Genomic DNA, 14,528 nt, shown 5'->3' on the forward strand with positions numbered 1-14,528 from the left:
ATAGGCTATCCTAGTTAATTACATCACCATTAAAACTAACCTAAGAAGAACAAGTAAAGAAGATGAAATAAAACTTCCATTAAACTTGAAAGCTATTACAATGAAGAACAAAAATTAAAAGACTAAAAAGATGAGCTCAGGCTAGGATTAGATCAAGGGGAGGAAGGTGAACACAGTTAGAGAGTGGAAATTGGGGGAGATTGAGAAAATAATAAAAAAATAAAATAAATAAGTGATATAAGAGGTAGGAGGGAGAGCACGGTTAGAGAGTGGAATTATGAGAGAGAGAGAGACAGAGAGTCCGTGAGAGCGAGAGTGAAAGAAGTTAGGAAAGAGGGAGAGAGAAACATGACTGGGAAAGAGAGGAAATTGGGAGAAATGGGGTTAGAAGGGAGTTGGGATTTGAGAGGATCGTGTGGGGTTTGGAGAGAGAGAGAAGAGAGATAGAACCCGAGAGGAATTGGGAATTAGAAAAATATGAGAGAGAGAGAGAGAGAGAGAAATGCATGACAGAGTGAAATCAAATTTTAGGGATGGGGAGAGAGGGATCACGTGGAAAGATTTGGGAAAAACAAAATAAAATAAATAAAATAGAAAAATGAATTGAAAAATGGATGAAATCTTCTTTTTGAAAATATCTCTTCATCCTGGCCTCGGATGGACCCAATCCGAGAATTAAAGTTGCTCCAATGAATGTTCTGGACGATATGAGCCCAATATCGGATATCTTCTAAAAATTTTCCAATTTTCTAAAATTATGGTTATGCCTTTGGATCTTCAGTGAAACTTCTTTCCATCTCGCCCTTGATCACATGTGAATTGATCCATAGGTAGACTGGTGCCTAGATTGCATCAAATCCTTCTTTGGTTTTGGGCTCGGGTTTGCACTTCAACTCATTTTCTGGCCCATTATTCTTTTCTGGCTCAAAAAGAATAATCGCTTGCATGATGGCCTAAACAAATGCGTACTTGACATGCAAATGGTCCACTTTGCTCAGAATTCCGTCCTCTTTGCAACCATGAAAAGAAATTAGACCATTTTACGTGTAACTTGGGAGATATACCTCTCGATAGCATAAAATGACCAAAAAGGACCTAAAACCTGAAAAACACAGAGAAATACCCGAGTATTTCCGTAAAATCTGAGTAAAATGCAAGCTTATGACCCTAAGATTTCACACATTAATGTGCTCATTAGTCATGGCATAACCTATACCAGAAGTCTCCTGCTCTTAGTCCTCCACAATCTTCTTGCCAGTCTTATCATTCTTCTCAGGCCTTTGGTAACCACCTCCAGCCTTACACTCTCTAACGAAGTGTCCACTCTTTCCATACTTGAAACAAGTAGTGGTTCCCATCAAACATTCTCCTTTGTGGCTCTTACCATACTTGGGACAGTCTACCTTAGGTCCTTTTTCTTGAAATTTCTTCTTTCGGTTCTTAGTCCACTTTCCCTTAAAGTTGTTGGACTTGAACTTATTCTTTGGTACCTCACCCCCAGATTGGGTGTCTACCCTCTCTATTGTAATAGCATCTCGAATTACCATCGAAATCATTAGATCAATAGATCTTTCCTTCAGATTGCTCACATTTCCTTTCTTACCCTGATCTAACTGTTTCCCTTGACCATCTTTCGATTTTCGTTTCTGTTGGGCTTTTCTATTTGGACAGTCTCTTGCATAATGGCATAACCCCAAACACTTAAAACACATAAGGGTCCCTCGTAGACATTCTCCTCGGTGATACTTCTAACATTTGGGACATCCAACTCGGGGTTTCTGTCCTTTAAGCTCTTCCCTATGGCCCTTAGATGCAGTTCTTATATAGATCTTAATTCTGGACTTTTGCACATCCTCATCATACACTTCCAAATGAGAGGTGGCCATAAACTGACTTTCCATCCTTCCTCTTAGTGCCAATGATCTTGATCATTAAATAAATCTTCACTTAGAATCTACCTCAAGATCCTAAACATCAATACTTAGAGAATCAACTCTAAAGTCGTACGCCAACCGGTTACGAGTCTACAAAACCCTTAAACTCCGCTCTGATACCAAGTTGTTATACCCCCAGAATGACTAGACCTAGTGGGGCCCATGACACCGAATCTAGTTGGGGTCTATACAAGTTGAACTTAACATTCTCATAAAAATATAATATGTATGGATCATAAGCAATTCATGAAGTTTAAAACTCCATCACCATCACAATTATCCATCCAAAGATCCATGACACACAATAACCATCAGAGTCATAGTGAAAACATTCATGGGTTAGGGGCATCTAAATAAAACTTTTAACCCTTATAAACATATATCTACCCCAAATACCCATCCATTGGATAGTAATACTATAGGCATCTATCCCTATTACTTACAGTCATCCTATAAACCATTCCCAAGCATCCATAATGATAATAATGACCTTATCCAAACTGTAAGAAAGAGAAAAGTTCATCCTCTTTAATCCGAATGATTGTGTTCAATCACTAATCCTTTACCCTTGTCTTTTGGTTTTTGATCTATGAAAACATTCAACAATAATGGGATCAACTTTACAGCCCAGTAAGCAAGATAAACAATAATGCATAACTATACATACACATAACCCATAACCATTCTTAGAGCAACATGCATTTTACTTCATTTACATAATCCATAACCATTCTTAGAGCAACATGCATCTTACATCATTTTCATCATTCTTTGAACCATTCATAAGTTATCCAGTTTCGTTCTTAGCCTTAGTCTCATCTTGCTTTGGAGTATGGTGTTCCTTTGTGTCGGGCTGTGTCTTGGCAGAAGTATCGACGCCTTTCCGTGCCTTTATGTCGAGTCATGTATTGGCCTTAGCCTCAATGTCTCCTTTATCATTTCCATCAAGTTATGTCTTGGCCTTAACCTCAACGCTTCTTAAGACACCATTTCATACCGTACCAAATCGTCTATTGACTTAGGACATCAATTGACTTTCTTTCTTTATCCTTGAACATTCATTGTGTATCAAATATAACATTTCATAATTAATTTTAACATTACCATGAACATGTACAAGATACATAGGGAGCATATCATAATTGTATGCACAACAAGGGCACATACATTCATTCCATTCCTTAGTTCATTCATAGTCCTATGTAATTATGCATCCATTTAATCATTTGCATGGTGATATATGCTTGGGATAAACATTGTATCATCATCATCATAACTTTGTATTTAGCTTCCCACTCATAGACTATCTATCATGCATTCTTATCATTCTAACCATTCACCGTATGTATAATACTTAATTAATATCTCTTATCACGTTGAACCATCATACTTACACTCTAACATGCATCCTTTATATAAATCATGCATGCATAGTTCATAGTTGATATCTAGCATAGCATTCATTCGTTCCAATCATCATTCATATAATTTTATCATTCATAACTTATAACTAACATCTCTTCTCGTTTTGAGTTCTCATACTCATTTTGTATCATGCATACCTTAAATCTATCATGCGTGCATCGTTCTTTGTTAGCATAATTCATAACAGTCATCCACTTTCATTATCATAGATGTAGGAAAAAATCATTATACCATTATCAATCATAAATTCGCATTAGGTTCCCATTAACAGTCCATTGTTCAAGCTTCCTTGTCATTCTAATCAATCACTTTACACTTGACATATAATTATCATCTCTTTTCTTATTGAGTTTACATACTCATGTTCTATCATGAATTCTTTACATAATTTATAGCTAACATAATGCATGACATTTATTCATTCTATATATCAATTATATATGCATAGTTTAATAGCTACATGTTCTAACATGATTGAGTATCATTACTTACCTTCCAATGCTTCCCAACATTTCCAACTTTGATCCAATCTTTGAGTGGCCCTAAGGGTTATCAAATCAATCTATTTTTATGTCATTTTTGGTGTCCAAGGATTGATCAAAATATAAAACAATGTTGTATAAATATTTTTTGAAAAATTATATTTTTAATTTTTGGGACCATTCTGTCCAGGGGAAACTACAACATGGATGAGGTAACTTCACAAGGGTGTTTGGCCCTGTTACGAGCAGATTTTAGAAAAATCCTATTTCACAAAACATGTTACCATAGAAGTTTTTCTTTCACCAGAAATACGAATCACTCAATTCCGATCTAAAATGGGTGAGACATGGTATATTTCCTGCACATATGTCAATCTGTCCGAAATAAAAAATACAGCAAGAAATTCGAAATTGAAGAAACTTCATGAAAACTCATTCCAACATTGGGGATTTCATTCCCAAGTTCCAATGCATGCTTTCAATCATTAATACCCATCAAATTAAGTTTCCAAATACACTTAGAAAGCTCTAACTTAAGCTAATTTGATCAATCAATGAATCAAAATGAGATACCTTCTTCTCAAATGGAAAACCCCCAAATTTACAGGGTTCTTCAATTGATTCCTTTCTCAAATCATGGGATCCCTTCAATTCAATGTGGATTTAACCTCTTTACAACCTAAGCAAGAGATTTAAACTTTTAATTTCATAGATCCATCATTTAAATACAAAAACTAAAACCAAATCAAACTTTCTTACCTTCAAATCTCAAGTAAGAGATTATCCCTTCAAACTAAGGCTCTAATCCTTCAATTGCTCCTTTAATCTTGCTTAAATAACCTCCAATTTAATCAAATTGATCTTCAAATTTTCATTCCCAAGCTATTTTTCCTCTTTTTCCTTATTTTCCCTTCTTTCTCTTCTTTATCTTCTCCCTTAAGCTAAGGGAATCTTTTCTTATGAGCAACACTCCTTCCACGATTTTTCCTTCCCTCTCCTTTCTCTTTTTTTGTTTTCTTTTCTTTCCTACTCTTCTTCTTCTAAAGCGAAAGCTCAAGTGTCTCATGCCTCCCCGTAAAGAGTATCTAGGAGCTATTCTGTTTAGGTCAAGCAAGTAGTTTCTTTTGAGCGAGCAAGTAGACTCAAGGGAATAGAGTGGGTTTTGTGCCACTGCTATTTAGTAACCACTCTGCAGACATGTGGTAGAGGCTGCAACAAGCCTGCCCTACATTCCCGCCAAAGCAAAATATGTCTTTTGGTAACCGCTTTTTGTGTCTATTTCCCCGAATTCCCCCATTGGCTTCTCTCTTTCTTAGAATGACTCTCTCTTTCTTAAATTTTATCTCACTTGAAATCTCCCTTATGCCCCTCCATTATCTTCTTCTTTCTTATTTTATCTCCTCATTAATTTATATCTTCCTTGAAATCTCTCTTATGCCCTTCCTTTATCTTCTTCTTTCCTATTTTATCTCCTCATTAATTTATATCTTCCTTAAAATCTCTTTTATGCCCTTCCTTTATCTTCTTTTTCCCTTCGTAACTTTTCCATTAAACCCTCACTTAAACTCGTCTTTTCCTTTTGTAGCTTTCCTATTAAACCCTTACTTAAATTCTTCTTTTCCTTGTGTAGCTTTCCTATTAAACCCTAACTTGAATTCTTCTTTTCCTTTTATAGCTTACAAAGAACCAACATGAACCAAATAATAAATCATGAATTAAATAGTAAACCAAACATATATTCATATACTTTAAATCACAGTCTATAATTATAAACCATAGTATATAAAAATATACCATAGTGTATAAAATCAATACATAGTCTATATACATAGGTCAAGGATTATAAATTATATAAATACCCTTACATGGCTATACATGACCCTTACATAGCCATACATGACCAACAATCATACTCATGCTCATAATTCATTATAAAGCTTGCAAAAATCATGAATACATGGAAGCTTACCATAAATTGGTAATATCAGACATGAAAATTGATTCCCTTCCATTCAGTCCAATCATTTTAAAAGCAAGACAGTAAACCAATATTAAAATGACAATTCTAGGATCAGGGTATTACAGTGGGGGGTCGTGGAGGATGTTGGGGCCGTGCACATGGTGGTTGAGGTCGTGGGGGTCTTTATGATGGTCAGTATCCTGGGTGGTTCTGGCGTTCCATCTATCGCCACACCAATCATTCCATTGACCAATATTATTTTCGTGAACAATCTGGTAATCCTAACACCCAACCCCTACCCTACCATCCCAATAATCCACCACCCACATTCATTACACATATCCATCTTATCCTCCTTCTTCTTCATCTTATGGCCATCCCAACCCACCACTTTTACCAACCCCTCATCCATCCACTGCCCTATCATGCTATCCTAACATGGGTGCATCCCACCATGTAACCCCGGATATCTAATCTCTATCCAATTTGATGACTACAATGGGCAAGATCAATTACACGTTGGTAATAGTAAGGGCTTACCAATTTCTCACATTGGTTACTCTTCTTTTCCTTCTCTCTCTTCTCGTTCTTTTCATTTAAATGATGTGCTTCATGTTCCTTCTATTTATAAACGTCTTCTTTCTGTTCAAAAATTTTCTCATGATAATAATGCTTATTTTGAATTTCACCCGTCTCATTTTCTTGTGAAGGATCAGCTCACCAAGTCCACTCTGCTGTCTAGACCTAATAAAGGTGGTCTTTACGAACTTACTCCACCCAGTCGGTCCTCTGCTCATACTGTTGTTCGCTCTTGCATTGACATCTGGCATCATCATTTAGGACACCCGCATGAGCGATTACTTCATTTTATGCTTAATAAAAATAATTTACCTTTTAGTGGCTATAGGCCTATTGCTTTGTGTAATTTAATTTACAAGTTTATATCTAAGATTTTGGCTAATAGAATTCAAAAGGTGGTTGGTCTTCTTGTCTCCCCCAATCAATCTGCTTTCATTAAGGGGAGATCAATTGCCGACAACATTCTTGTTTGTCATGATGTGGTGAGAGGGATTACCTACAAAAACTCCCGCCCTTCGGCCATCCTTAAGATTGATCTTCACAAGGCGTATGATACTTTGAGTTGGAGCTATCTTTTCCTAATGATGGTATCTATGAATTTTCCAAGGAGATTTATCTTATGGATTAAACAATGTGTGATGACCCCTATGTTCTCTATTCTTGTGAATGGGAGTCCAGCAGGATATTTTACTAGCAAATGGGGAATTAGACAAAGAGATCTATTATTCCCTGATCTTTTAACCCTTTCCATGGAAGGGTTGCCTATGATGTTGAATCATGCTGTTGTGGATAGGAGGATGCAGCTTATCTCGAGGTGTAAACCTTTACAGCTATCTCATTTAGTTTTTGCTGATGATCTGATGGTATTTGCTAGGGCTGATTGTGATTCTATCTCAGCCGTGATGGATACTCTTAGATATTTTTCTATGATCTCTGGGCTTAATTTGAACCATTCTAAGTCCTCTATCATCGTTGGGGGGAGGGGGGAGGGGTAGATGCTCATATTCGAGACAATTTGATTCAGATATCAGGGTTTTTTGAAGCCCATCTTCCCATTAAGTATCTTGGAGTTCCTCTGATTTTACGAAAGCTGAAAGCAAGTGATTGTGCTCCTCTTTTTGACTTGGTTAGAAAGAGATTGGAAGGGTCAAAATCTCGTTTCCTTTCATTTGCTGGTTGTCTCCAATTAATTGTATTGGTTCTTCAGGGAGGATATATATATTGGTCGGGATTATTTGGATTGCCTGGCTTTATCTTCAAAAAGTTGGAGTCCATGTTTTCAAAATTTTTATGGTCGGGGCCTTCTTTGGAGAGGAAAATTCATTACATTGCTTGGGATGACATTTGTAAGCCTAAAAATGAGGGTGGATTAGGGGTGAGGCGCCTCAAAGATATGCATATAGCAGGTATTATAAAATAGATTTGGTGGCTCGCATCCAAAAAAGACTCACTTTGGATGAAGTGGGTTCGACATAGATACTTGCGAGTGGATTCTATATGGAATGTCCAACCTACTCAGAACTATTCTTGGGTTTGGTGGAAGATGATGAAGTATCGGGTTCAGGTGGAACCTTTTATTCACCAAATTATAGGGAATGACTCAGGCACATTTCTTTAGTTGGACCCTTGGCACCCTGCTGAGGTACTCTTTAATAGATTTGGGGATCGTATCAAATCTGATGTAGGTTCTCATAGATTGGTTTTGGTGCAATCTATTCTGGTGGATGGAATGTGGTCCCATGGCCACCCCACTTCCTTGTCTCTCAGGTTGGTTTGGGGGCAGTTGGACTAACTTAGAAGACTTAATCCCCTTCAAGAAGATTCTATCTTGTGGACTGCCTCCCCTACAAGTTCCTTCTGCACAAAATCTGCTTGGAGTTTGGTGAGATCATCTTCTCCACAGGTTGATGGGGGGGGGGGGGTTTGATATGGTTGGCAATTGTATTCCTAGGCATTCGGTAACAACATGAAGATGCTTGAAGGATGGGCTCCCAACCAAAGATCAACTCAGGAAACGCCAGATGATGGTTGCTCTGTATTCTGTTTTTTGTTGGGCAGGATTGGAGAATAGAGAACATTTATTTTTTGAGTGCTCCTTTACTAAAAAAGTATGGGGAGATTTTTGATTCTTTGCTCTCCAGCTAGAAGGCCAGGGGCTGGTATTCTTATGGAAGCAAAGTGGATCACCAAGACTTTCTAGGGAGATTTGATTGGGTGCATCGCTAAATTGGCTTTTTGTGCAACAATTGCGCACATATGGAAGGAGAGAAATTTCTATCTTTTCAGAAATAAAATGAAGACTATGCCTTGTCTTATTAGAGATATCAAAGCGGACGTCCATGATCGATGTAGAGTGGATATCCCCAAGGGGGAGAAATCTCCCAGGAATATGTTCTTAGTTCAGAAATGGGAAGTGCATCCAATGCGGGTTGGGGGGAGTAATGTCCTGATGGGATGATAGGGGTTCTGTTGCTTTTTTGTTTTGTTGTGCTCTTAGGGTGTCCTGAGTTTTGCTTGGCTTTGGGCCTTGGGTATAATCTTTACTCTTGGTTCCTCCTGAGGCTTGGGGTATTCATTACAAGTCTAGGTAGATTGCCTTAGTTTTTGTATATCTTTTCTCTCTTTATTTCAATTAATTGATTTATCTATAAAAAAAATAATTTACCTTGTTTTTCGTCGCGTTTTAATAATGTTTGTACGGCTTGTCAATTAGGCAAAGCCAGTCATCTTTCTTCATTTGTTACAGACAGTCGAAGTTTATTTCCTTTGGATTTAATTTATAGTGATGTGTAGGGTCCCTCTCTAACACCCTCCTTGTCTGGTCATAGATTCTATGTTGTCTTTGTGGACGATAATACTAAATTTATATTATTTTATCCTCTTGTGTGCAAATCTGAAGTTTTATCAATTTTTCATCAACTTCAGGCTCTTGTTGAACGACACTTTGACAGGAAAATTAAAACCATTCAAACGGAATGGGGTGGGGATTTTTGGACTCTACCCACGTTTTTCACAAAAATTGGAATCTCCCACAGGGTTTCAGCCCCTCGTACCCATGAGCAACAAGGGGCTTTTGAGCACCGTCATCGATATATTGTAAAAACTGGACTCTCCCTTCTTGCTCATGGGTCGGTTCCCAACCATTATTGGAATTTTACCTTTGAAACCGCAATTTACTTGATCAATAGGATGCCTTCGACTGTCTCCCATGGTGTTTTACCTTTTCAACTAGTTTTTCATAAATTATCGAATTACCATTTTCTTAAGATTTTTGGTTGTTTATGTTTTCTTATTTGTGACTGTATAATAGGCATAAGATGGATTTTCGCTCATTGCCTTGTGTTTCTAGGCTATAGCCCATCACATACTGGTTATAGGTGTCTTCACATTCCTTCCAATAGGATTTACATTGCTCGTTACGTTCGTTTTGATGAAAATTCTTTCCCCTTCTCAACAACAAGTATGGGTCCTTCACAAACTACGTCTTCACTTTCCTCTTCTCCTTGGGCTGGTACCCCCATTCAGCTCCCACCACTGAGCCACCTGCCACCACCTGGTGTGCCCTCACCATTACCACCTCCAATTGATCGCTCACCAACTATAGAGACCCCATTCCCTTCACCCTTACCTTTGGCGTCCCTCTTAGCCTCTTCTGTTGCCTCACCCTCACCCTCACCAGTGGCAACCCCACCCTCTTCGCCTAGGCACACTCGACTCCTTAGTGATCTCTACACCGCCACTACTGCACTTGCCCCAATGCTCTCTACATCTACCACGATTCCATCTACCACTGTGCAACTTCGCCCATGCCCAAGTGCTTTACTTTTTACTAATGATATCGGTGAGCCTAATTGTTTTTCACAGGCCTCTAAGGTTCCTGAGTGGTGCGCTGCTATGGTAGAGGAGTATAATGCCTTGATCAAAAATGGCACCTAGTCGTTGGTCCCATCCCAAACACATATGAATCTTATAGGGTGCAAGTGGGTGTACCGCATTAAGTGGAAAGCTAAAGGATCTCTTGAGCACTATAAAGCACACCATGTTGCTAAGGGCTTTCACCAAAAGCATGGGATTGATTATGGTGAAACTTTCAGCCCAGTCATTGAATCGACAACCATTCATTGCATTTTCTCCATCGTAGTCTCACAAGGTTGGTTGGTTCGCCAGTTGAATGTCAGTAATGCTTTTCTCCATGGCTAGTTGGAAGAAGAGGTTTTCATGTCTCAACCACCCGGGTTTGCTAAATCCAACCATCCGAATTATGTGTGTCATCTTCATAGGTCCATTTATGGTCTTAAACAAGCACCACGAGCTTGGTTTCATCAGTTATCTGACTTTTTGCTCCTTCTTGGCTATTGTGGTTCTAAGACCGATACGTAACTTTTTATACGCACTCAGGGTGCCCTTATATGCTACATACTGATCTATGTCGATGACATCCTCGTTACTAGAAGTGACCCGTCCATGATATCTTCTTTGTTGCAGCAGTTATCTAGTGAATTCTCTATCAAGGATCTTGGAGATCTGCATTTTTTTCTTGGTGTCCAGGCTACTACCCATCCTAAGGGACTGCATCTCTCTCCATCGCGCTGTATTTCAGACTTATTCAATGCACTGGCATGATTGACTACAAATCTCTATGCACCCCCACGGATAGTACTTAGACGGCATCAACTGCAGGGGGTGCTCTCCTTTCCAACCCTACTGAGTATTGTTGGATTGTGAGTGCTTTACAATACATCACCCTTACTTGTCCTGATGTTGCGTTTGCAGTTAATCGGACCTGCCAGTTTATGCATGCACCTACTTTTGATCACTGGCAAATGGTCAAGCGTATCCTTCACTATCTCAAACACACCTACTCTCATGGTTTACTTATTGAACGATCTGCTTACCATTCTCTAAAAGCTTTTTCTAATGCCGATTAGGTAGGTGACAACATTGATCGTAAATCTACAGGTGATTTCGCCATTTTTCTTGGCCCTAACCTTATTTCCTGGACATCCCGAAAGCAAAAGATAGTGGCACGCTCTTCCACAATGGCCGAATACAAGGCTTTGGCCGATACCTCGGCTGAATTGATTTGGCTTGAGTCTTTGTTTGGTGAACTTGGCTACCCCCTTTCTAGTGCTCCGGTCTTATGGTGTGATAACATTGGGGTGACTTATCTATTCGCTAACCTAGTGTTTCACGCCCACACAAAGCATATTGAAATAGATTTTCACTTCATTCGTGATTGTGTGGCAAAGAAACAACTTCACGTTCAGTTTATTTCTACTCAAGACCAACTTGCAGATACTCTCACTAAGGCACTCGGTACTGCTCGTTTCCAATTTCTACGGGACAAGCAGAAGATTTGGGTGCCCAACTCTCCACCTTAAGGGGGTGTATTTAACGATACATACTCTCCCTCTCTCGTGTTTCACATTTTTTCATATGATTGATTTTCGTACATGTGTTATGAATCTTTTCCTTGAGTTGCAGTTCTGATGTGAATCTCTATATTATGGTAACCCAATATTTCATGTAATCTTACCTTGTAAAGTCCAATGAGTTGCTCACTCCATGTAATCTCTATATGTTCTCCAATTAGAGAATCAAATTCTTTTAGAAATAATATAAGATTTATCAGCCACCAAGTTATTCTTCTAATTGACAAGTGTTTTGCATGGAAAGCTCTTAACATAAGAGATTCAGATCTGCTACTGATCCTTTGCGAGGCAGAGGATGAGTCCAGATCCTTTGGGAATCCTTGGGAACCCTGTGTGAAGTGTGGATCCTTTATGCCACTTGTCCGGTGCGTATTGGCGAGTAATATTTATGCGTATCACATATCAAACTGGACTTCTTCCCTTTTAATTTCAACAATCAATTTCCTCTCCTCAAAAGTTTACCTTAAATTTGACAATCAAAGTTGGGAAAGCTTGATGTAACTAAAGTTGGTTACAACAAGAAGATTGTTTCCATAAAAAGTATTCCTCCAATTAGAGTAAATTCTATCATTATACATAAAAACACTACATTAAATAAATTTTACTATTTTAAAATCCTTTTTTACCTCATTAATAAATAAATTATGAATAAAAGAAAGGGCAATTGAAAAGAAGATTTCAACTTCTTAGTTCACCACTTTGATTAGAACAAATTGTTTCCATCAAATTTTGATTTCAAGGTTGGTTAAGATTTTTTTGACCTATAGTCCAGAGTCCAGAGCACATATATTTACCATGTCGATGGTCAAATAGGGTTGAAATTTGCGCCTCACAATCCCCCTTCTCACATGTTAAACTTTCAGTTCCTAACAGAATAAACTAAGTGGAAAAATAAAAGAATCCGACAACAAACCAGAAGGTGTTGTAAAAGGAAACTCTCCCTTCCCTTTCCCAGCTTCCCAATCCCTTTCCGCTTTCCTTCTTACATGTGTAGGGTCGTCTTTCTTTCTTGAGGATAGCACCATAAGATCTTCCCTTCCCCTTCCGCCACCTATCTCCATATCTTTTATCCTTTTAGTCTTCCTCCTTCTCGGGTTTGGTAGGTGAATCGCCTTCCTCCCTTCGCCTCAACTTGGATGACAGCTCACTGGCTTGACTTGACGAGTCTTTTTGGATCCTTTTAGGCAGCGTTTGATAACCTTTCTATTGTTTAGGTTGAGAAACGTTTTTTCTATTTTTGTGCTGAGAAACAGTCTTTATAGCGTTTGATAAACCTGTTTTGAAAACATTTCTAAAACACAGTTGGAACACCAATGGTAGAACACAGTTGGAACACCAATGGTGTTTGATAAAATTTGTTTCTTGAAACAGGTTCTTATACTGTTACTAATAATTATAGAATTGCCCTAGTACTTATGTAAACCAAATCATATTTTTACCATTACAATCAATATTTCTAAAATTTAATAATGCATTTCTATTTAAGAATGAAACTGTTTTTAGAACAGCAGTGTCTTGAGATGCAGGTACCTTCTGTTACTTGGCCATTGGTTTTCTTTCCTTTTAAGAAATCTCGAATGCCATTATCTACTTCTAGAATGAAGCTATGCATTTTATCTTTTCTTTATCATGTTTGCATGTAAATACCATATTTCTGAATTGTTTGGGCATGGTCTGTAAGGATTTCCTTGGTTGGAATGCAGCTTTGACCGAGCAATGGACAAAGACTGATGGAGGTAGTGTTGCAGGTCTGATCAACATGCTTTAGGTGGAGGCCAGGAAAGGAGGGTCCAGGCTGAGAACCTCTGCAGAGATATTCAAGAAGCAATGCAATAGGTTGAGATGCTCAAATTAGAAAAAGATAAGATTGAATTTTATGCATCCACATATCGAAACCTAGATGGTAAGTTGGAATCTGATCTAAAGAGCCTCTTAGATGGTTACAACAGTCTTAAACTGGCCACCTTCCACGTGGAATCAGAAATAAAAGCACAGAGGGCAGGAGAACAAATCCTAGACATTAAGGCTATGAAGGCTGAGCCAAGGAAAGAAGCCCACTAAGGAGTGAGGAAGAAATGAGTGATTTGTTAGGTTGCCTTGGGAAAAAAAAACAAACAAAGTGGATAAGCTAACAATAAGGTTGAAGGAGTTTGGGAGGATGTTGACTCACTCCTGGAAGTGATTGGAGATGATGCTGGGCTACCAGAAGATAAAGACTTGGACTACTGATCAGACAACTTTTTACTTGTTGGGTTAAGCCTATTGTTTCAAATGTTCTACAGTTTGATTGTATTGTAGAACTAAGTGTCAACAATATACCTTTATTTATAGTAATTCATTCTTATTATTCCAATGGTTATATTAAACTGGTACAGTTTTTGAATGGGTGAAATTTCATGGGTATAACATGAAATGCATTAAATATAGCAAAGAAGATTAAGAACATCGTCTAAAAAGATACCCTGCTTATGACTAGTTCTAGCTATGTTTGCTAAGTCATGAACAACCAAAATTAGATGTGTATCTACTTTCTTAATACATCCCTCAGTAGTAGATTTCAAAAGAGTTTGAATGCCTAAAAGTAAAGAAAACAGCTGCCACGGCCAGAAGTGATCTTTAGGATGAGAGATCCAATTGACTATTGTTGGATATAGGTGCCCATCAAACCTGGTTCGACCCGATTTATTATGTATTAAATATTTCATACATTATTGTT

The sequence above is a fragment of the Telopea speciosissima genome, chromosome 1 (assembly GCF_018873765.1).
Source record: "Telopea speciosissima isolate NSW1024214 ecotype Mountain lineage chromosome 1, Tspe_v1, whole genome shotgun sequence".
Taxonomy (NCBI): domain Eukaryota; kingdom Viridiplantae; phylum Streptophyta; class Magnoliopsida; order Proteales; family Proteaceae; genus Telopea; species Telopea speciosissima.